The following is a 23,876-nucleotide window of genomic DNA, read 5'->3' on the forward strand; positions in this document are numbered from 1 at the left end:
ATAGTTTAAACCACGCGTAACGTCGAACTCCCCATATGAAAAAAATATGTGCAACACAAGGACTTCCCAGGAGATCACCACTGCTTCTCGTTTTTTGTTGTTCTACTATGTAATATGATCGCAGACACTCTTATCACGTGATGGAATTTAATTTAATACGCGAAAAATATTAAATAAAATGCTCCGACGCCGTTACTCACGTTTGCGAATGAACCGGTGGACCGTCGCTCTGGTCCCCCATAACGTTTAACGCCCAGTCTGAAGAAAGAACGATGCAACACGAGAGCCGAGAGCTTCCCAGGAGGTAACCATCCTAGTACTACTCTAGCCCAAGCACGCATAACTAGTATTACTCTCGCCCAAGAATGCTTGACTGTGGAGTTCTGATGGGATCCGGTGAACTAGTGCTGGTATGATCGCAATCGTTTTGGTTTGCACCGCAAATACATATATCCCTTCCCCTTCTCTCTCCCTTCCCATCATTTAGTTTGCTGTGGGCGCAACTCACCTCTGCTTCTAGTTATAATATCGAGCGAAATTCCCCGATGACTCGACTCATGTCTATATGAAACACCTGTCGTACCTCCTTTTTCATTGTTCTACTATGTAAGATGCTCGTAATGACACTCTCAACATGTGATGGACTTTAATTGAATATACGAAAAATATTAAGCAAAATGTCCCAGCAACGTGACTCACGTTTGTGAATGAACTGCCAGACTGTTGCTCTGGTCTCGCATAATATTTAATGCCTCGTCTACAAAAAGAAGGGTGCAACACGAGTACTTCCCGAGAGGTCACCCATCCTACCACTATTCTTGCCCAAGCACGCTTGACTGTGGAGTTCTGATGGGATCCGGTGAACTAGTGCTGGTATGATCGCACCCCTTCTAATTTGTGCCGTAAAGACATACCACTTCTCCTTCCCTCTCTCTAACCATTATTTGTTTAGCTGTGGGTGCAACTCACCTTTGCTTCTAGTTCTAATATCGAGCGAAATGCTCTAGCACCTCTACTCATGCCCATATGAACAGATCGTTCGCCGCACCTTATTTTTCGTTGTTCTATTATTTAAGATGCTCGTAATGACACTATCATCACGTGATGGGTTTAAATTGAATGCATGAAAAGTATTGAGCGAAATGTCTAGGCACCGTGACTCACGTTTGTGAATGAACAGGCAGACCGTCGCTCTAGTCCTGCATAACATTTAACGCCCCGTCTGTAAAAAAAAAAGGAGCAACACGAGTGCTTCTCAAGAGGTCACCCAATGTAGAACTACTCTCGCCCAAGTACGCTTAACTGCAGAGTTCTGATGGATCCCGTGAACTAGTGCTGGTATGATCGCACCCCTTCTAATTTGTGCCGCAAAGACATATATCCCTTCTCCTTCCCTCTCCCTTCCCGTCATTTGTTTCGTTATGCACGCAACGCAGCTCTACTTCTAGTTCAAATATCGAGTGAAATGCCCCAGTGCCTCGAATCATGTCTATATGAATGGAACACCCGCCGCACCTCCTTTTTTATTGTTCTACTATGTAAGATGCTCGTAATAATAATCTTATCACGTGGTGGGCTATAATTGAATGCACGAATAATATTAAGCAAAATACTCCGGCACCGTGACTCACGTTTGTGAATTAATCGACGACTATCGCTCTAGTCCCGCGTAACATTTAACGCCCCATTTGCAAAAAGAAGGGTGCAACATGAGAATTCCTTAGGAGATCACCCATCCTAGTACTACTCTCGCCCAAGCACGATTAACTACAAAGTTCGATGGGATCCGATGCATTAGTGCTGGTATGATCCGAATTTCTTATTATATGTTTGCTCTAGTTTTTGTTGTTTTTGATGTTGAAACAGTTTTTCTTTATCCATGTGCAATGAGTTTCGATGTATTGAGGGTATCCGTTTTTATAGAAGCTTTAATTTTTGTGACACATCCACCGCGCAATGCATGCAGTTATTGATAGACAGAAGAATCATGGTATGCACTTCCGTGTACTAGCTAAAGCCTTACGTTTGTCTGGTGGGGATCATATTCACGCTGGGACCGTAGTAGGTAAACTTGAAGGAGAAAGAGACATAACTTTGGGCTTTGTTGATTTACTACGTGATGAGTTTGTTGAAAAAGATAGAAGCCGTGGTATCTTTTTCACTCAAGATTGGGTCTCTCTACCAGGTGGTTGGAACTTCCAGTTATCTTGGTAGGAATTTGATATCTTTATTTCCGTCTCAGCAAATAGTTTTTTTTCCGCAAGGGATTGTGATCTCTTTCTATGGGATCGCGGGTCTCTTTATTAGTTCCTATTTGTGGTCCATTCCACGCTGCAATACATATACCACTTATCCTTCCCTCTCCCCTCTCATTATTTATTTTATTGTGCGCGCAGACCGCACCTCTGTTTCTAGTTCTAATATCAAGCAAAATGCCAAGCCATCTCGACTCATGCCCAGATGAACAGACTGCCTGCCACAACTCTATTTTCATTGTTCTACTACGTAAGATAATCGTAATGACATTCTTATCTTGTGATAGAGTATAAATGAATGCATGAAAAATATTAAGCAAAATATCCAAATGCTGCGACTCACACTAGCAGACTGTCGCTTCGGTCACGCGTAACATTTAATGCCCTGTCCATAAAAAGATGGGTGGAACACGAGGACTTCGCAGGAGGTCACCCATCCTAATACTGCTTTCACCATAGCACACTTAACTGCGGAGTTCGACAGGATCCGATGCATCAGTGTTGGTATGATCACACCCCTTCCATTTCGTGCTGCAAATACATATACCCCTTCTCCTTCCCTCCCCCCTCTTGTCATTTGTTTCGCTGTACATACACACTATACCTCTCTTTCTAGTTCTAATATCAAGTAAAATGTCTGGGCACCTCGACTCACGCCTAGATAAATGGACCGCCTGTCATACCTCATTTTTCATTGTTCTACAATATAAGATGCTCGTAATGACAATCTTATCACCTGGTGGACTATAAATGAATGTACGAAAAATATTAAGCAAAATATTCTGGCGCCACGACTCATGCCGACGAACTATGGCTCCTATTGCACATAACGTTTAACACCCCATCCATAAAAAGACAGGTGGAACACGAGGACTTTCCAAAAGATCACCCATCCTAGTACTACTCTCGCCAAAACATGCTCAACTACGGAGTTCGATGGGATCCAGTGCATTAGTGCTAGTATGATCGCACCTCTTCTATTTTGCTCTACAAATACATATACCCCTTCTCCCTCCCTCTCCCTCTGTTACTTGTTTCGCTATGCGCGAACATCGCACCTCGACTCATGCCCAAATGAACGGACTACCCCCTGCACCTCGTTTTTGGTTATTCTACTATGTAAAATGCTCGTAATGACACTCTTATCACGTGGCGAACTATAAATGAATGCACGAAAAATATTAAAAAAAAATGTCTTGGCATTGTGACTCACTCCGAGGGACAATGGCTTTGATCGCGCATAATGTTTAACGTCCCGTCAGCAAAAAAACGAGTGGAACATGAGAACTTTCCAGGAGGTCACCCATCCTAGTACTACTTCCGCCCAAACTAACTTACTACCAAATTCGATGGGATCTAGTGCATTAGTACAGGTATGACCACACCCCTTCAATTCCACGCTGCAAGTACATATACCGCTTCTCTTTCCCTCCCCCCTCTCATCATTTGTTTTATTGTGCGCACACACCACACCTCTGTTTCTAGTTCTAATATTAAACGAAATACCCCAGCACCTCGATTCACGCCCATATGTATGGATCACCCGCCGTACCTCATTTTTCATTGTTATACTATGTAAGATACTCGTAATGATACTCTTATCACGTGGTGGACTATAAATGAATGGACGAAAAATATTAAGTAAAATTTTCAGGCCTTGCGACTCACACCGGTAGACTGTGGCTCTGATAGCACTTAACATTTAACACCCCGTCTACAAAAAGACGGGTTCAACACGAGAACTTTCCAAGAAGTCACCCATCCTAGAACTAATCTCGCCCAAGCACGCTTGACTACAGAGTTCTCATGGGATCCTGTGCATTAGTGTTTGTATGATCGCAACTGTCCCATTCCCCACTGCAAATACATATAGCCCTTCTCCTTCCCTCCACCCTCCCATCATTTATTTCGCTATACGGGCATACCACATCTTTGCTTCTAATTCTAATATAGAGCGAAATGCCATGTCGCTTGGACTCACGCCCAGAAGAACGGAAGCCCATTGCGCCTCATTTTTCGTTGTTCTACTATGTAAGACTCTCGTAATGAGACTCTTATCACGTGGTAGACTACAAATAGTGCACGTAAAATATTAAGCAAAATGTTTCAACGTCGCCACTGATGCTGGCAGACTGTGGCTCCGATCGCGCGTAACGTTTGATGCCCCGTCTACAAAAAGACGAGTGCAACAAGAGAACTTTCCAGGAGGTCACCCATCTTAGTACTACTCTCGCCCAAGCACGCTTAACTACGGAGTTCCATGGGATCCGATGTATTAATGCTAGTATGATTGCACCCCTTCCATTTCGCACTGCAAATACATATACCCCTTCTCCTTCCCTCCCCTCACCCGTCATTTTTTCGCTGTGTGCGCACACCAAACCTCTGTTTATAGTTCTAAGATCAAGCAAAATGTCCCGACACCTTGACTCACGCCAGAAGAAAGGACCACCCGCCGTTCCTCATTTTTCTTTATTCTACTATGTAAGATGCTCCTAATGACACTCTTATCACGTGGTAGACTATAAATGAATGCACGAAAAAATAGTAAGCAAAATTTTTTAGCGACACGACTCACGTTAGCGATTGTGGCTCCAATCACATGTATCGTTTTACGCCCCGTTTGCAAAAAGACAGTGCAACACGAAGACTTCTCAGGAGGTTACCGATCCTCGTACTACTCTCGCCCAAGCATGTTTAACTGCATAGTTTGATGGGATCCGGTGCATTAGTGCTGGCATGATCGCACCCCTTCCATTTTGCATTGCAGATATGTATACCCCTTCTCTTTTTCTCCCCTCTGCCGTCATTTTTTTCGTTGTGCGCACACACTGCATCTCTGTTTCTAGTTCTAATATCAAGGCAAATGCCCCAACGTCTCGACTTATGCCCAGATTAAAGGACCACCCACCACACGTTTTTTTTCATTCTTCTACTATGTAAGATGCTCGTAATGACTCTCTTATCACATGGTGGACTATAAATGAGTGCACAAAAAAAAGTAAGCAAAATACCCCAGTGCGGCCACTCACGCTGGCAAATGAACCAGCGGATTATGGCTCCGGTCGCGCGTAACATTTGATGCCCTGTCCGCAAAAAGACGGGTGCAACACAAGCACTTCCCAAGAGATCACTCATCCTAGTACTACTCTCGCCGAAACACGCTTAACTACAGATTATGATGGGATACGATGCATTAGTGCTAGTATGATCCCACCCGTCCTATTCCTCACTTCAAATACATATACCCCTTCTCTTTCCCTCCCCCTCCCCATCATTTGTTTCACTCTGTGTGGACACCGCACCTCTACTTCTAGTCATAATATCAAACAAAATGCCCAGTTGCCTCGACTCACGCCTAGATGAACAGACCGCTCGCCGCACCTCTTCTTTACTTGTTCTATTATTTACGATACTCGTAATGATACTCTTATCACGTGGTGGACTATAAATGGATGCACGAAAAGTATAAAAAAAAAACGGGTGCAACACGAGTACTTCCCAAGAGGTCACCCATCCAGTACTACTTTCTCCCAAGCACACCTAACTACAGAGTTCTGATCGGATCCGGTGCATTAGTGCTGGAATGATCGCATCTGTTTGATTCCGACTACAAATACATACACTCCTCCTTCCCTCCTCCCTTCTATCATTGTTTTCCTTGTACGTGCACACTGCACCTCTCCTTCTCGTTCTAATACCAAATAAAATATCTTGGTGCCATGACTCACATTTGTGAATAAACCAGCGGACCATAGTTCCAGTGGCGCGTAACGTTGAACAACCCATCTGTAAAAAAATGGGTGCAACACGAGTACTTCCAAGGAGGTCACCCATCCTAGTACTACTCCCGCCCAAGCACACATAACTGCGGAGTTTTGATGGGATCTGGTGAATTAGTGATGGTATAATGGCACCTGTTTCATTACGCGCTGCAAATACATATACTCCTCCTTTTTTCCCCCTTCCCGTCAGTTGTTTCCTTCTGCGTGCATACTCCACCTCTCTTTTTCGTTTTAATATCAAGTAAAATGCCCCGGTGCTGTGACTCACATTTGCGAATAAACCAGCAGACCATAGTTCCAGTCTCGCGTAACGACGAACGACCCATCTGTAAAAGAATGGGTGCAACATGAGGACTTCCCAGAAGGTCACCGATTCTGGTACTACTCTCGCCAAAGCACACTTAGCTATAGAGTTCTGATGGGATCCGGTGCATTAGTGCTGGTATGATCGTAACAGTTTTATTTCGCGCTGCAAATACATACACTCCTTCTCCTTCCCACCCCCTTCACGTCATTTGTTTCCATATGCGTGCACACTGCGCATCTACTTCTTGTTCTAATATCAAGTAAAATGCCCCGGTGCCTTAACTCATATTTGCGAATAAAACAGCCGAACATAGTTCCAGTCGCGCGTAACGACGAACACCCCATCTGAAAAATATTTATGCAAAACGATTACTTCCTAGAAGGTCACCCGTCCTAGTACTACTCTCGTACAAGCACACTTAACTGCGAAGTTCTGATTTGATCCGGAGCATTAGTGCTGGTATGATCGCACCTGTCTAATTCTACGCTGAAAATACATACTCCTTCTCGTTCCCTCTCCCCTTCCGTCATTTGTTTCCTTGTGCGTGCACACTGCACCTCTGCTTCTCGTTCTAATATCAAGTAAAATGCCCCAGCGCCGTGACTCACATTTACGAATAAACCAGCGGACCATAGTTCCAGTCGTGCGTAACATCGAGCGACCCATCTACAAAAAAATGGGTACAACACGAGTACTTCCGAGGAGGTCACCCATCCTAGTACTACTTTCGCCTAAGCACACTTAACTATAGAGTTCTGATGGGATCCTGTGCATTAGTGCTGGTATGATCACACTTGTTTCATTCTGCACTTCAAATACATACACTCCTTCTAATTCCCTCCCCCCTCCCATCATTTGTTTCTTTGTGCGTGCATACTGCACCCCTCCTTCATGTTCTAATATCAAGTAAAATGCCCCGGCGCCGTGACTCACATTTGTGAATAAACTAGCGGACCAAAGTTCCAATCGCGCGTAACATCGAACGACCCATCTGCAAAAAAATGGGTGCAGCACGAGTACTTCGAAGTAGGTCACCCATCCTAGTGCTACTATTGCCCAAGCACACTTAACTGTGGAGTTCTGTTGGGATCTAGTCAATTAGTGCTAGTATGATCGCACCTGTTTCATTCTGCGCTGTAAATACATAAACTCCTTCTCCTTCCCTCCCCCCTCCCATCATTTGTTTCCTTGGCTGTGCACACTGCACCTCTAATTCTCGTTCTAATATCAAGTAAAATACCCCATCGTCGTGACTCACAATTACGAATAAACCCGTGAAAAATAATTCCAGTCGTGCGTAACATCGAACGACCCATCTGTAAAAATATGGGTGCAACACGAGGACTTCCCAGGAGATCATCACTCCTAGCACTACACTCACCCAAGCACATTTAACTGCAGAGTTCTGATGGGATCCGGTGAATTAGTGACGGTATGATGGCACCTAATTCATTCCGCGCTTCAAATACATACACTCCTTCTCCTTCCCTCTGCCCTCCCGTCATTTGTTTCCTTGTGTGTGCACACTGCACCTCTCTTTCTCGTTCTAATATCAAGTAAAATGCTTCGGCGTCATGACTCACATTGGCGAATAAACCAGCAGACCATAGTTCCACTCGCACGTAACGTCAAACGACCCATCTGTAAAAAAATGGGTCCATTAGGAGGACTTTCCAGGAGGTCACAAATCCTAGTACTACTCTCACCCAAGCACTCTTAACTGCGGAGTTCAGATGGGATCCGGTGCATTAGTGCTGATATGATGGCACCTGTTTCATTCTGTACTGCAAATACATGCACTCCTTCTCTTTCCCTCCCCCCTTCCGTCATTTGTTTCCTTGTACGTGCACACTGCACCTCTCCTTCTTATTCTAATATCAAATAAAATACCCCGGCACTGTGACTCACATTTACGAATAAACCAGCGGAACGTAGTTCCAGTCACACGTAATGTAGAACTACCCATCTGAAAAAAATAGGTACAATACAAAGACTTCCCAAGAGGTCACCACTCCTAGTACTACACTCGCCCAAACACACTTAATTGTGGAGTTCTAATGGGATCCAGTGAATTAGTAATGCTCTAATGGCATCGGTTTCATTCCGTGCTGCAAATACATACACTCATTCTCCCTCTTTCCCCCCTCCCATCATTTGTTTCTGCACACTGCACCTCTCATTCTCGTTCTAATATCAAGTAAAATGCTCCGGCGCCGTGACTCACATTTGCGAATAAACCAACGGACCATAGTTCCAGTCGCACGTAACGTCGAACGACCCATCTGTAAAAAAACTTGTGCAACACGAGGATTCCTATAAGGTTACCCATCCTAGTACTTCTCTCGCCCAAGCACACTTAACTGCGGAGTTCTGACGGGATCCAGTGAATTAGTGATGGTATAATTACACCTATTTCATTCTGCACTGCAAATACATACACTCCTTCTCCTTTCCTCCCCCCTCTTGTTATTTGTTTCCTTGTGCATGCACACTGCACCTCTCCTTCTCGTTCTAATATCAAGTAAAATGCTCCATCATCGTGACTCACATTTGCGAATAAACCAGCAGACCATAGTTCTAGTCGCGCGTAAAGTCGAACGCCCCATCTGAAAAAAATAGGTGCAACACTAGGACTTCCCAGGAGGCCATCACTCCTAGTACAACACTCGCCCAAACACAGTTAACTGCAGAATTCTGATGGGATCCGGTGAATTAGTGATGGTATAATGGCACATGTTTCATTATGCGATGTAAATACCTACACTCCTTTTCCTTCCCTCCCCCCTCCTGTCATTTGTTTCCTTGTGGGTGCACACTGCACCTCTTCTTCTCGTTCTAATATCAAGTAAAATGCCCCGGTACCGTGTCACATTTGCGAATAAACAAGCAGAGCATAATTCCAGTCACGCGAAACGTCGAACACTCCATCTGAAAAAAATAGGTGCAAGACGAGGACTTCCCAGGAGGTCACCACTCTTAATATTACACTCGCCCAAGCACATTTAACTGCGAAGTTCTGATGGGATCTAGTAAATTAGTAATGGTATAATGGAACCTGTTTAATTCTCTGTTGCAATTACATACACTCTTTCTCCTTCTCTCCCCCCTCCAGTCATTTGTTTCCTTGTGTGTGCACACTGTACCTTTGCTTTTCATTCTAATATCAAGTAAAATGTCCCGGTGCCGTGACTCATATTTACGAATAAACTAGCGGACCATAGTTCCAGTCGCGAGTAACATCGAGCGACCCATCTTCAAAAAAATGGGTGCAACACTAATACTTCCGAGGAGGTCACCCATCCTAAAACTACTCTCGCCCAAGCAAACTTAAATGCGGAGTTCTGATGGGATTTGGTGCATTAGTGCTGGTATGATCGCACCTGTTTCATTCCGCACTGCAAATACATACACTCCTTCTCATTCCCTCCCCCCCTCCCATCATTTGTTTCCTTGTGTGTGCGCACTGCACCTCTCCTTCTCGTTATTATTCAAGTAAAATGCATCGGAGCCGTGACTCACATTTGCGAATAAACCATCGGATCATAGTTTCAGTTGCGCGTAACGTCAAACGACCCATCTGTAAAAAAATGGGTGCAACATGAGTATTTCCCAGGAGGTCACCCATCCTAGTACTACTCTCGCCCAAGCACACTTAACTGCAGAGTTCTAAAGGGATCCGGTGCATTACTGCTGGTATGATCGCACCTTTATTATTCTGCGTTGCAAATACATACGCTCCTTCTCCTTCACTCCCCCCTCCCGTCATTTGTTTCCTTGTGCCTGCACACTACACCTCTCCTTCTCATTCTAATATCAAGTAAAATGCCCCGGCGCTATGACTCTCATTTGCGAATAAACAAGTGGACCATAGTTCAGGTTGCGCGTAACGTCGAACGACCAATCTGCAAAAAATGGGTGAAACACGAGGACTTCCCTAGAGGTCACCCATCCTAGTACGATTCTTGGCCAAAAACACTTAACTACGGAGTTCTGATGGGATCCGATGAATTATTGATGGTATAATGGCATCTGTTTCATTCCACGTTTCGAATACATACACTCCTCTTTCCCTCCCCCCTTCCGTTATTTGTTTCCTTGTGCGTACACACTGCACCTCTCCTTCTCGTTCTAATATCAAGTAAAACGCTACGGTGTCCTCACTCACATTTGAGAAAAAACCAGCGGACCATAGTTTTAGACGTGCGTAACGTCGAACGACCCATCTGCAAAAAAATGGGTGCAACACGAGGACTTCCCAGGAGGTCACAACTCTTAGTACTACACTCGCCCAAGCATATTTAACTACGGAGTTCTGATGGGATCTGGTGAATTAGTGACGGTATAATGGCACCTGTTTCATTCTGCGCTACAAATACATACACTTCTTCTCCTTCCCTCCCCCCTCCCGTCATTTGTTTCCTTGTGCGTGTACACTACACCTCTGCTTCTCGTTCTAATATCAAGTAAAATGTCTTGGTGCTGTGACTCACATTTGTGAATAAACTAGTGGACCATAGTTCTAGTCGCGTGTAATGTCGAACGCCCCATATGAAAAAAATAGGTGCAACACATGGACTTCCTAGGAGGTCACCACTTCTAGTACTACACTCGCTAAAGAAAATTTAATTACGAAGTTAGGATGGGATCCCGTGAATTATTGATGGTATAGTGGCACCTGTTTCATTCTGCGATGCAAATACATACACTCCTTCTCTATCCCTCCCTCCTCCCGTTATTTGTTTCCTTGTGCGTGCACACTGCACATCTCATTCTCGTTCTAATATCAAGTAAAATGACCCCGCTCCGTGATTAATATTTGTGAATAAACCAGCGGACCATAGTTCCAGTCGCGTATAACGTCGAACGACCCATCAGTAAAAAAATAGGTGCAACACGAGGACTTCCTAAGAGGTCACCCATTCTAGTACTACTCTCGCCCAAGAACACTTAATTGCGGAGTTCTGATGGGATCCGGTGCATTAGTGCTGGTATAATGTCACCTGTGTCATTCTGCGATGCAAATACATACACTCATTCTCCTTCCCTCCCCCCTCTGGTCATTTGATTCATTGTGCGTGGATACTGCAGCTCTCCTTCTCGTTCTAATATCAAGTAAAATGCTCCGGTGTCGTGACTCACATTTTCTAATAAACAAGCGAACCATAGTTCGAGTCGCACGTAACGTCGAGCGACCCATCTGCAAAAAAATGGATGCAACATGAGTACTTCCGAGGAGGTCACACATCCTAGTACTACTCTCGCCCAAGCAGACTTAAATGCAGAGTTAAGATGGGATCCGGTGAATTAGTGCTGGTATAATCGCACATGTTTCATTCCGCGCTGCAAATACATACACTCCTTCTCATTCCCTCCCACCTCTTGTCATTTGTTTCCTTGTGCGTGTACACTGCACCTCTTCTTCTCGTTCTAATATTAAGTAAAATGCATCGGCACCGTGACTCACAATTGCGAATAAACCAGCGGATCATAGTTCCAGTCGTGCGTAACATCGAACGACCCATCTATAAAATAATGGGTGCAACACGAGTACTTCCAAAGAGGTCGCCCATCCTAATACTACTCTCGCCCAAGGACACTAAACTACGGAGTTCTGATGGGATCCGTTGAATTAGTGCTGGTATGATTGTACCTGTTTTATTCCGCGGTGCAAATATATACACTCATTCTCCTTCTCTCCCCCCTTCCGTCATTTGTTTCCTTGTGCATGCACACTGAACCTCTGCTTCTCTTTCTAATATCAAGTAAATACACCGGCGCCTTGACTCACATTTGTGAATAAACCAGCGGATCATAGTTCCAGTCGTGCGTAACGTCGAACAAACCATCTGTAAAAAAAATGGGTGCAACATGAGTACTTCCCAGGAGGTCACCCATCCTAATACTACTCTAACCCAAGCACACTTAACTATGTAGTTCTGATAGGATCCGGTGAATTACTGATGGTATAATGGCACCTATTTCATTATGCGCTGCAAATACATACACTCTTTCTCCTTCCCTACCCCCTCCAGTCATTTGTTTCCTTGTGCGTGCACACTCCAACTATCCTTCTCATTTTAATATCAAGTAAAATTTCTCGGCACCGTGACTCACATTTACGAATAAACCACCGGACCATAGTTCCAGTCGCGCGTAACCTCGAACGACCCATCTGCAAAACAATGGGTGCAACACGAGTACCTCCCAAGAGGTCACCCATCTTCGTATTACTCTCGCCCAAACACATAAAACTGCAGAGTTCTGATGGTATTCGGTGCATTAGTGTTGGTATGATCGCACCTGTTTCATTCCGCGCTACAAATACATACACACCTTCTCCTTCCCTCCACCCTCCTGTCATTTGTTTCCTTGTGCGTGCACACTGCACCTCTCTTCCTCGTTCTAATATCAAGTAAAATGCCTCGGCGTCGTGTCTCACATTTGTGAATAACCACCAGACCATAGTTTCAGTAGCACTTAACGTCGAACGCCCCATCTGAAAAAAATATATAAAACACAAGGACTTCCCAGGAGGTCACCACTCCTAGTACTACACTCGCCGAAGCGCATTTAACTGCAGAGTTATGATGGGATCCAGTGAATTAGTGATGGTATGATGGCACCTGTTTCATTCCATGCTGCAAATACATACACTCCTTCTCCTTCCCTCCCCCCTCCCGTCATTTGTTTCCTTGTGCGTGCACACTGAATCTCTGCTTCTCTTTCGAATATCAAGTAAAATACACCAGCGCCTTGAATCACATTTGCGAATAAGCCAGTGGACCAAAGTTCCAATCGTGCGCAACGTCGAATGCCTCACCTAAAAAAAATAGGTGCAGCACGATGACATCTCAGGAGGTCACCACTCCTAGTACTACACTCGCCCAAGCACAATTAACTGCGGAGTTTTGATGGGATCCGGTGAATTACTAATGGTAAAATGGCACTTGTTTCAATCTGCGCTGCAAATACATACACTCGTTCTCCTTCTCTCTCCCCTCCCGTCATTTGTTTCCTTGTGCGTGCACACTGCACCTCTCTTTCTCCTTCTAATATCAAGTAAAATGTCCCGGTGCCGTGACTCACATTTGTGAATAAATCAGCGGACCATTGTTCTAGTCGCGCGTAACGTCGAGCGACCCATTTACAAAAAAGTCTGTGTAACACGAATACATCTGAGGAGGTCACCCATTCTAGTACTACTCTTGCCCAAGCACACTTTAATGCGTAGTTCTGATGGGATCGGTGCATTAGTGGTGGTATGATTGCACCTATTTCATTCTGCATTGCAAATACATAGACTCCTCCTTCCCTCTCCCCCCCCCCCCCGGTCATTTGTTTCCTTGTGTGTTCCCCTTGCACCTCTCATTCTCGTTCTAATATCAAAAAAAATTTTCCAATGCCATGACTCACATTTGCGAATAAACAAGCGGACCATAGTTCTACTCGCGCATTACGTCGAACGACCTATATGCAAAAAATGGGTGCAACACGAGTACTTCCCAAGAGGTCACCCATCCTAGTACTACTCTCTCCCAAACACAGTTAACTGTGGTGTTCTGATGGGATCCGGTGCATTAGTCCTAGCATGATCACACTTATTTTATTTTACGCTGCAAATACATACACTCCTTCTCCTTCCCTCCCCCCTCCCGTCATTTGTTTCTTTGTGCATGCACACTGCACCTCTTCTTCTCGTTCTAATATCAAGTAAAATGCCCCGGCACTGTGACTAAAATTTTCGAATAAACCAGCGGACCATAATTCCAGTCGCGCGTAACTTCGAACGACCTATCTGTAAAAAAATGAGTGCAACACGAGTACTTCCCAGGAGGTCACCCATCCTATTGCTACTCTCGACCAAACACACTTAATTGCGGAGTTATGATGGGATCCCGTACATTTGTCCTAGTATGATCTCACCTGTTTTTTTCTACGTTGCAAATACATACACTCCTTCTCCTTCCCTCCCCCCTCCTGTAATTTCTTTCCTTGTGCGTGCACACTACACCTCTCCTTCTCGTTCTAATATAAAAAAAATACCCCGGCACTGTGATTCACATTTGCGAATAAACCAGCGGACCATAATTCCACTCATGCGTAACGTCAAACGACTCATTTGCAAAAAAATGGGTGCAACACAAGTATTTCTCAGGAGGTCACCCATCCGAGTACAACTCTCGCCCAAGCACAATTAACTGCGAAGTTTCGATGGGATCCGATGCATTAGTGCTTGTATGATCGTACCTATTTTATTCTGCACTGTAAATACATACACTCATTCTCTATCCCTCCCTCCTCCCGTCATTTATTTCCTTGTACTTTCACACTGCACCTCTCTTTCTCGTTCTAATATCAAGTAAAATGCCCTGGCGACATGACTCACATTTGCGAATAAACCAGCGGACCATAATTCCAGTCGCGCGTATCGTCGAACGACCCATCTGCAAAAAAATGGGTGCAACATGACTATTCCCAGGAGGTCACGCATCCTAGTACTACTGTCGCCCAAGCACACATAACTGCGGAGTTCTGATGGGGTCCAGTGCATTAATGCTGGTATGATCGCACCTGTATGATTCCGCACTGCAAATACATACACTCCTTCTCATCACCTCCCCATTCTATCATTGTTTTCCTTGTGCGTGCACATTGCACCTCTCATTCTCGTTCTAATATCAAGTAAAATGTCTCGGCGGCGTGACTCACATTTACGAATAAACCAGCGGACCATAGTTCGAGTCACGCGTAACGTCGAACAACCTATCTACAAAAAAATGGATACAACACGAGTACTACCTAGGAGGTCACCCATCCTACTACTACTCTCGCCCAAGCACACATAACTACGGAGTTCTGATGGGATCCGGTGCATTGGTGCTGGTATGATCGCACTTGTTTCATTCTGCACTGCAAATACATACACTCCTTCTCCTTCTGTCCCCCCTCTCGTCATTTGTTTCCTTGTGCGTGCACACTGCACCTCTACTTCTCGTTCTAATATCAAGTAAAATACCCCATGCCTTAAATTACATTTGCGAATAAACCAACGAAACATAGTTTCAGTCGTGCGTAACTTCGAACGCCCCATCTGAAAAAAATAGGTGCAACACGAGGACTTCCCAGGAGGTCACTACTCCTAGTACTACACTCGCTCAAGCACATTTAACTGCGGAGTTCTGATGTGATCCGGTGAATTAGTGATGGTATTATGGCACCGATTTCATTATGCGTTACAAATATATACACTCCTTCTCCTTCCATCAACCATCCCGTCATTTGTTTCCTTGTGCATGCACACTGCACCTCTCCTTCTCCTTCTAATATCAAGTAAAATGGCTCAGCGCCGTGACTCACATTTGCGAATAAACCAGCAGACCATCGTTCCAGTCGCACGTAACATCGAGCGACCCATCTGCAAAAAAATGGGTGCAATACGAGTACTTCCGAGGTGGTCACCCACCCTGATACTACTCTCGCCCAAGCATACGTAAATTAGTTCTGATGGGATCCGTTGCATTAGTGCTAGTATGATCGCATTTGTTACATTCTGCGCTGCAAATACATACACTCCTTCTCCTTCCCTCCCCCTCCCATCATTTGTTTCCTTGTGCATGTATACTACACCTCTCCTTCTCGTTCTAATATCAAGTAGAATGCCCAGGTGCCGTGACTCATTTTTACGAATAAACCAGCGGACCATAGTTTCAGTCGCGCGTAGCGTCGAACGACCCATCTGCAAAAAAATTTGTGCAACACGAGGACTTCCCAGGAGGTCACCCATCCTAGAACTACTCTCGCCCAAGCACACTTTATAGCGGAGTTCTGATGGGATCCGGTGCATTAATGCTGGTATGATCACACATATTTCATTCTGCGCTGCAAATACATACACTCATTCTCCTTCCCTCCCCCTCCCGTCACTTGTTTCCTTGTGTGTGAACACTGCACCTCTTCTTCTCTTTTTAATTTCAAGTAAAATACCCCGGCATCGTGACTCACATTTACAAATAAACAAGCAGACCATAGCTCGAGTCGCGCGTAACATCAAACTACCCATTTGTAAAAAAATGGGTGCAATACGAGTACTTCCCAAGAGGTCACCCATCCTACTACTACTATCGCCCAAACACATTTAAATGCGGAGTTCTGATGGGATCTGATGCATTAGTGCTGGTATGATCGCACCTATTTCATTCCGCGTTGCAAATACATACACTCCTTCTCCTCCCCTCCCCCTCCCATCATTTGTTTCTTTGTTCGTACATACTGCACCTCTCCTTCTGATTCTAATATCAAGTAAAATGCCACACTGCCGTGACTTACATTTGCGATTAAACCAGCGGACCATACTTCCAGTCACGCGTAGCGTCGAACGACCCATCTGCAAAAATATTGGCGCAACATGAGGACTTACTAGGAGGTCACCCATCCTAGTACTACTCTCGCCCAATAACACTTAACAGCATAGTTCTGATAGGATCAAGTGCATTAGTGCAGGTATGATCAATCATATTTCATTATGCGCTGCAAATACATACACTCCTTCTCCTTCCCTCTCCCCTCCCATCATTTGTTTCCTTGTGCGTGCACACTGCACCTCTCCTTCTTGTTCTAATATCGAGTAAAATACCTCGGTGTCGTGACTCACATTTGCGAATTAACCAGCGGATCATAGTTCGAGTCGCGCGTAACATCGAACGACCCATCTACGAAAAAGAAGGGTGCTACACGAGTACTTCCCAAGAGATCACCCATCCTAGTACAACTCTTGCCCAAGCACAATTAACTGCTGAGTTTTGATGGGATCCGATGTATTGGTGCTAGTATGATCGCACATCTTTCAATTCGCGCTGCAAATACATACACTCTTTCTCCTTCCATCCCCCCTCCCATCATTTGTTTCCGTGTGCGTGCACACTGCATCTATACTTCTCGTTCTAATATCAAGTAAAATGCCCCGGTGCCGTGACTCACATTTGCGAATAAACTAGCGGACCATTGTTCCACTTGCGCGCAACGTCGAGTGACCCATCTGTAAAAAAGTAAGTGCAACAAGAGGACTTCCTATGAAGTCACCCATCTTAGTACTAATCTCGCCCAAGCATACTTAACTGCGAAGTTCTTATGGGATACGGTGTATTAGTGCTGGTATGATCGCACTTCTTTCATTCTGCGTTGCAAATAAATACATTCTTTCTCTTTCTCTCCCCCTCCCATCATTTGTTTCCTTGTGCATGCACACTGCACCTCTCATTCTCGTTCTAATATCAAGAAAAATACCCCTGCACCTTGACGCACATTTGTGAATAAACCAACAGAACATTGTTCCAGCGCATGTAACGTCGAACGCCGCATCTAAAAAAAATAGGTGCAACACGAAGACTTCCCAAGAGGTCACCACTGCTAATACCACACTCGCTCAAGAACATTTAACTGCGGATTTCTGATGGGATCCGATGAATTAGTCATGGTATGATGGAACCTGTTTCATTCCGCACTGCAAATACATACAGTCCTTCTCCTTCCCTCCCCCCTCCCGTCATTTGTTTCCTTGTGCGTGCACACTGCACCTCTCCATTACGTTCTAATATCAAGTAAAATGCCTCGGCGTCGTGACTCACATTTGTGAATAAACCAGCGGACTATAGTTCCAGTCGCGCATAAAGTCGAAGGACCCATTAGCTAAAAAATGGGTGCAACACGAGGACTTCCTAGGAGGTCACCCATCCTAGTACTACACTCACCCAAATACATTTAACTGGGGAGTTCTGATGGGATCTGGTGCATTAGTGCTGGTCTGATCGCACCTATTTCATTCCGTGCTGTAAATAGATACACTCTTTCTCCTTCCCTCCCCCCTCCCGTCATTTGTTTCCTTGTGCTTGCACATTGCACCTTTACTTCTCGTTCTAATATCAAGATAAATACTCCGGTGACTTGACTTATATTTACGAATAAACCAGCAAAACATAGTTCCAATCGCTCTTAACGTCGAACGCCCCATCTGAAAAGAAATAGGTGCAACACGAGGACTTCCTAGGAGGTCGCCACTGCTAGGACTACGCTCTTCCAAGCACATTTAACTTCGGAGTTTTGAATGGATCCGTCGAATTAGTGATGGTATAATGGCACCTGTTTAATTTTGCGCTGCAAATACATACACTCCATCTCCTTCCCTCCACCGTCTCGTCATTTGTTTCCTTGTGCGTGCACACTCCACCTCTCTTTCTCCTTCTAATATCAAGTAAAATGCCTCAGCGCCGTGACTCACATTTGTGAATAAACCAGCGAACCATAGTTCCAGTTGCACGTAGCGTCGAGCGACCTATTTGCAAAAAAATGGGTGCAACACGACTACTTCTGAAGAGGTCACCCATCCTAGTACTACTCTCGCCCAAGTAAACTTAAATGCGGAGTTTTGATGGGATCTGGCGCATTAGTGCTGGTATGATCGCACATGATTCATTTCGCGCTGCAAATACATACACTTCTTCTCATTCTCTCCCTCCCTCCCGTCATTTGTTTCCTTGTGCGTGCACACTGCACCTCTCCTTCTTGTCCTAATATCAAATAAAATGGATCGGTGCCATTACTCACAATTGCGAATAAACCAGCGGACCATAGTTCCTGTCGCGCGTAACGTCGAACAACCCATTTGTAAAAAAATGGGTGCAACACGAGTACTTCCCAAGAGGTAACCCATCCTAATACTACTCTCGCTCAAGCACACTTAACTGCGGAATTCTGATGGGATCCGGTGAATTAGTGTCGGTATGATCAGACCTGTTTCATTCTACGATGCAAATACATATACTCCTACTCCTTCCCTCCCCCTCCCGTCATTTGTTTCCTTGTGTGTGCACATTAGACCTCTACTTCTTTTTCTAATATCAAGTAAAATATCCCGGTGCCTTGACTCACATTTGAGAATAAACCAACACAACATAGTTTAAGTCGCGCATAACGTCGAACTCCCCATCTGAAAAAAATAGGTGCAACACGAGGACTTCCCATGAGGTCACCACTCCTAGTACTACACTCGCCCAAGCACATTTAACTGCGGAGTTCTGATGGGATCCGGTGAATTAGTCATGGTATGATGGCACCTGTTTCATTTTGCGCTGTAAATACATACACTCATTCGCCTTCCCTCCCCCCTCCCGTCATTTGTTTCCTTGTGCGTGCACACTGCACCTCTCCATCTCGTTCTAATATCAAGTAAAATGCCCTAGCGTTAAGACTCACATTTGTGAATAAACCAGTGAACCATTGTTCCATCCGCGCGTAACGTCGAACGACCCATCTGCAAAAAAATAACTGCAACACGAGGACTTCACAAGAGGTCACCCATCCTAGTACTACTCACGCCCAAGCACACTTGACTGTGAAGTTCTGATGGGATCCAGTACATTACTGCTGGTATGATCGCACATCTTTCATTTTGCGCTGCAAATACATACACTCTTCCTCCATCGCTCCCCCCTTCTGTCATTTGTTTCCTTGTGCGTGCACACTTCACCTCTCCTCGTTCTAATATCAAGTAAAATGCCCCGGTGCCGTGATTCACATTTGTGAATAAACTAGTGGGCCATAGTTTCAGTCACGCGTAAGATCGAATAACCCATCTGCAAAAAAATAGGTGCAACAAGAAGACTTCCCAAGAGGTCACCCATCCTAGTATTACTCACGCCAAAGCACACTTAACTGCAGAGTTTTGATGAGATCCGGTGGATTAGTGATGGTATAATGGCACCTGTTTCATTTTCCACTGTAAATATATACACTCCTTTTCCTTCCCTCCCCCTTCCCATCATTTATTTCCTTGTGACACTGCACCTCTTATTCTCGTTCTAATATCAAGTAAAATGCCCTGGCGCCGTGACTCATATTTGTGAATAAACCAGCGGACCATTGTTCCAGTTGCGTGTAACGTCGAACGACCCATTTACAAAAAAATTGGTGCAAAACGAGGACTTCTCAGGAGGCCACCCATCCTAGTACTACTCTCATCCAAGCACACTTAACTGCGGAGTTCTGATAGGATCCGGTGCATTAGTGTTGGCATTATCGCACCTGTTTCATTCTGTGCTGCAAATACATACGCTTCTTCTCCTCTCCTCCCCCTTCCTTTCATTTCTTTCCTTGTGCGTGCACACTGCACCTCTTCTTCTCGTTCTAATATCAAGTAAAATGCTTCGACACCGTGACACAAATATGCGAATAAACCAGCGGACCATAGTTCCAGTCGGGTGTAATGTCGAACAACCCATCTGCAAAATAATTGGTGCAACACGAGTACTTCCCAAGAGGTCACCCATCCGAGTACTACTATCGCCGAAGCACACTTAACTGTGGAGTTTTATTTGGATCTGGTGCATTAATGCTGGTATGATCACACCTGTTTCATTCCTCACTACAAATACATACATTGGTTCTCTCCTTCCCTCCCCCCTCCCATCATTTGTTTCCTTGTGCGTGTACACTGCACCTCTCATTCTCGTTCTAATATCAAGTAAAATGCCTCAGCACCGTGACTCACATTTGCAAATAAACCAGTAGACCATAGTTCCAGTCGCACGTAAAGTCAAACGACCCATCTGCAAAAAATGGGTGCAACACAAGGACTTCTTAGGAGGTCACCCATCCTAGTACTACTCTCGCCCAATAACACTTAACTGCGGAGTTCTGTTGGGATCCGGTACATTAGTGCTGGTATGATCACACCAGTTTCATTCCGCACTGTAAATACATATACTCCTCCTTTCCGCCCCCTCCCATCATTTGTTTCCTTGTGCGTGCACACTGTACCTCTCCTTCTCGTTCTAATATCAAGTAAAATGTCCCGACGACGTGACTCACATCTATTAGTAAACCAGCGGACTATAGTTCCAGTTGCGCTTAACGTTAAACGACCCATCTGCAAAAAAATGGGTGCAACACGTGGACTTCGAAGGAGGTCACCCATCCTAGTACTACTATTGCCTAAGCACACTTAACTGTGGAGTTCTAATTGGATCCGGTGTATTAGTTCTGGTATGATCGCACCTGTTTCATTCCCCGCTGCAAGGACATACACTCCTTCTTGTCCGTGCACACTGAACCTCTCCTTCTCGTTCTACTATCAAGTAAAATGCCTCAGCGCTATGACTCACATTTGCGAATAAACCAGCGGAACATAGTTCCAGTCGCGCGTAACGTCGAACGACTCATCTGCAAAAAAATAGGTACAACACGAGGACTTCCAATGAGGTCACCCATCCTAGAACTACATTTGCCCAAACACGCTTAATTGCAGATTATGATGGGGTACGATGCATTAGTGCTAGTATGATCCCACCCGTCCTATTCCTTACTTCAAATACATATACCCTTTCTCTTTCCCTCCCCCCTCCCATCATTTGTTTTGCGCTGTGTGGACACCGCACATCTACTTTTAGTTGTAATATCAAGAAAAATGCCCCGTTGCCTCGACTCACGCCAAGATGCATGAACCGCCCGCCGCACCTCTGTTTTTCTTATTTTATTATTTACAATACTTGTAATTACACTCTTATCACGTGGTAGACTATAAATGAATGCACAAAAAATATAAAGAAAAAGACAAGTGCAATAAGAGGACTTCCCTAGAGGTCACCCATCGTAGTACTACTCTCGCCCAAGAACATTTAACTACGGAGTTCTAATGGGATCCAGTGCATTAGTGCTGGCATGATCGCACCTATTTCATTCCGCGCTGCAAAAACATACAGTTCTTCTCCTTCTCTCTCCCTTTCCCTCATCTGTTTCCTTGTGCGTGCACACTGCACCTCTTTTTCTCGTTCTAATATCAAGTAAAAAGCCCCGGCGCCGTGACTCATATTTGCGAATAAACCAGCGGATCATAATTCTAGTCGCGCATAATATCGAACGACCCATATGAAAAGAAATTGTTGCAACACGAGGACTTCTCAAGAGGTCATCTATCGTAAAACTACTCTCGCCAAAACACACTTAACTGCGGAGTTCTAATGGGATCTGGTGCATTAGTGCTAGTACAATCGCACCTGTTTTATTCTGCACTGCAAATACATACACTACTTCTCCTTCCCTCCTCCATCCTGTCATTTGTTTCTTTGTGCGTGCACACTGCACCTCTCCTTCTCTTTTTAATATCAAGTAAAATGTCCCGGCGTCGTGACTCACATTTATAAATAAACCAGCGGACCATAGTTCCAGTTGCGCGTAACGTCGAACGTCCCATTTGCAAAAAAATGGGTGCAACAGAAGGACTTCCCAGGAGGTCACCAATCCTAGTACTACTCTCGCCCAAGCACACTTAATAGCGGAGTTCTGATGGGATCCGGTGCATTAGTGCTGGTATGATCGCACCAGTTTCATTTCGCGCTGCAAATACATACACTCCTTCTCCTTCCCTCCCCCCTTCCGTCATTTGTTTCCTCGTGCGTGCACACTGCACCTCTCCTTCTTGTTCTAATATCAATTAAAATGCCCTGGCACTGTGACTCACATTTGCAAATAAAGCAGCAGACCATAGTTCCAATCGCTCGTAACGTCGAACGACTCATCTGTAAAACAATGGGTGCAACACGAGTACTTCCCATATTGTCACCCATCAGGGTACAACTCTCACCCAAGCACACTTAATTGCGGAGTTCTGATGGGATCCAGTGCATTAGTGCTGGTATGATTGCACCTGTTTTATTCCGTGCTGCAAATAGATACAGTCCTTCTCCTTCCCTCCCCCCTCCCATCATTTGTTTCCTTGTGCGTGCACACTGCACCTCTCCTTCTCGTTCTAATATCAAGTAAAATGCCTCGGCACCGTGACTCATATTTGCGAATAAACCAGCGGACCATAATTCTTGTCGCGCGTAACGTCGAAAAACTCATCTGCAAAAAATTGGGTGTAAGACGAAGACATTCCAGGAGGTCACCCAACCTAGTACTACTCTCGCCCAAACACATTTAAATGTGGAGTTCTGATGGGATCCGGTGCATTAGTGCTGGTATGATCGCACTTGTTTCATTCTGTGCTGCAAATACATGCACTCCTTCTCCTTCCCTCCCCCCTCTAGTCATTTGTTTCCTTGTGTGTGCACACTACACCTCTCCATCTCATTCTAATATCAAGTAAAATGATGCGACGCCGTGACTCACATTTACGAATAAACCAGCGAACCATTGTTCCATCCGCGCGTAACATCGTAACGACCCATCTGCAAAATAAGTACAACACGAGGACTTCCCAAGAGGTCACCCATCCTAGTACTACTCTTGCCGAAGCACACTTGACTGTGGAGTTTTGATGGGATCCAGTTGATTATGTAAGACAATCATAATGATATTCTTATCTCGTGATGGACTATAAATAAATGCATGGAAAATATTAATCAAAATGTCCCAATGCCGCGACTCACACTGGCGAACTGTCACTCCAGTCACGCGTAATATTTAACACCGTCCATAAAAAGACGGGTGGAACACAAGGACTTCGCAGGAGGTCACCCATCCTAATACTACTTTCAC

At 44.8% G+C, this 23,876-nt stretch overlaps 21 pseudogenes; all 21 read right to left on the reverse strand.

The window, feature by feature from the left end:
• Positions 1 to 768: 768 nt before the first annotated feature.
• Positions 769 to 887, reverse strand: LOC148255376 (5S ribosomal RNA; annotated as a pseudogene).
• Positions 888 to 4,435: 3,548 nt separating this feature from the next.
• Positions 4,436 to 4,553, reverse strand: LOC148255377 (5S ribosomal RNA; annotated as a pseudogene).
• A 2,471-nt stretch (positions 4,554 to 7,024) lies between these two features.
• On the reverse strand, positions 7,025 to 7,143 carry LOC148255378 (5S ribosomal RNA; annotated as a pseudogene).
• A 1,497-nt stretch (positions 7,144 to 8,640) lies between these two features.
• Positions 8,641 to 8,758, reverse strand: LOC148255379 (5S ribosomal RNA; annotated as a pseudogene).
• A 1,177-nt stretch (positions 8,759 to 9,935) lies between these two features.
• Positions 9,936 to 10,054, reverse strand: LOC148255380 (5S ribosomal RNA; annotated as a pseudogene).
• A 1,176-nt stretch (positions 10,055 to 11,230) lies between these two features.
• Positions 11,231 to 11,349, reverse strand: LOC148255381 (5S ribosomal RNA; annotated as a pseudogene).
• A 531-nt stretch (positions 11,350 to 11,880) lies between these two features.
• LOC148255382 (5S ribosomal RNA) lies at positions 11,881 to 11,999 on the reverse strand (annotated as a pseudogene).
• A 2,803-nt stretch (positions 12,000 to 14,802) lies between these two features.
• LOC148255383 (5S ribosomal RNA) lies at positions 14,803 to 14,920 on the reverse strand (annotated as a pseudogene).
• Positions 14,921 to 15,125: 205 nt separating this feature from the next.
• On the reverse strand, positions 15,126 to 15,244 carry LOC148255384 (5S ribosomal RNA; annotated as a pseudogene).
• An 850-nt stretch (positions 15,245 to 16,094) lies between these two features.
• LOC148255385 (5S ribosomal RNA) lies at positions 16,095 to 16,213 on the reverse strand (annotated as a pseudogene).
• Positions 16,214 to 16,418: 205 nt separating this feature from the next.
• LOC148255386 (5S ribosomal RNA) lies at positions 16,419 to 16,537 on the reverse strand (annotated as a pseudogene).
• Positions 16,538 to 17,393: 856 nt separating this feature from the next.
• LOC148255387 (5S ribosomal RNA) lies at positions 17,394 to 17,512 on the reverse strand (annotated as a pseudogene).
• A 528-nt stretch (positions 17,513 to 18,040) lies between these two features.
• LOC148255388 (5S ribosomal RNA) lies at positions 18,041 to 18,159 on the reverse strand (annotated as a pseudogene).
• An 857-nt stretch (positions 18,160 to 19,016) lies between these two features.
• On the reverse strand, positions 19,017 to 19,135 carry LOC148255389 (5S ribosomal RNA; annotated as a pseudogene).
• A 204-nt stretch (positions 19,136 to 19,339) lies between these two features.
• Positions 19,340 to 19,458, reverse strand: LOC148255390 (5S ribosomal RNA; annotated as a pseudogene).
• A 206-nt stretch (positions 19,459 to 19,664) lies between these two features.
• Positions 19,665 to 19,783, reverse strand: LOC148255391 (5S ribosomal RNA; annotated as a pseudogene).
• A 523-nt stretch (positions 19,784 to 20,306) lies between these two features.
• LOC148255392 (5S ribosomal RNA) lies at positions 20,307 to 20,425 on the reverse strand (annotated as a pseudogene).
• Positions 20,426 to 20,957: 532 nt separating this feature from the next.
• On the reverse strand, positions 20,958 to 21,076 carry LOC148255393 (5S ribosomal RNA; annotated as a pseudogene).
• Positions 21,077 to 21,951: 875 nt separating this feature from the next.
• LOC148255394 (5S ribosomal RNA) lies at positions 21,952 to 22,070 on the reverse strand (annotated as a pseudogene).
• A 531-nt stretch (positions 22,071 to 22,601) lies between these two features.
• LOC148255395 (5S ribosomal RNA) lies at positions 22,602 to 22,720 on the reverse strand (annotated as a pseudogene).
• A 206-nt stretch (positions 22,721 to 22,926) lies between these two features.
• Positions 22,927 to 23,045, reverse strand: LOC148255396 (5S ribosomal RNA; annotated as a pseudogene).
• Positions 23,046 to 23,876: the final 831 nt, after the last annotated feature.

Source organism: Carica papaya, chromosome 5 (genome assembly GCF_054855325.1).
Source record: "Carica papaya isolate Zhongbai chromosome 5, ASM5485532v1, whole genome shotgun sequence".
Classification (NCBI taxonomy): domain Eukaryota; kingdom Viridiplantae; phylum Streptophyta; class Magnoliopsida; order Brassicales; family Caricaceae; genus Carica; species Carica papaya.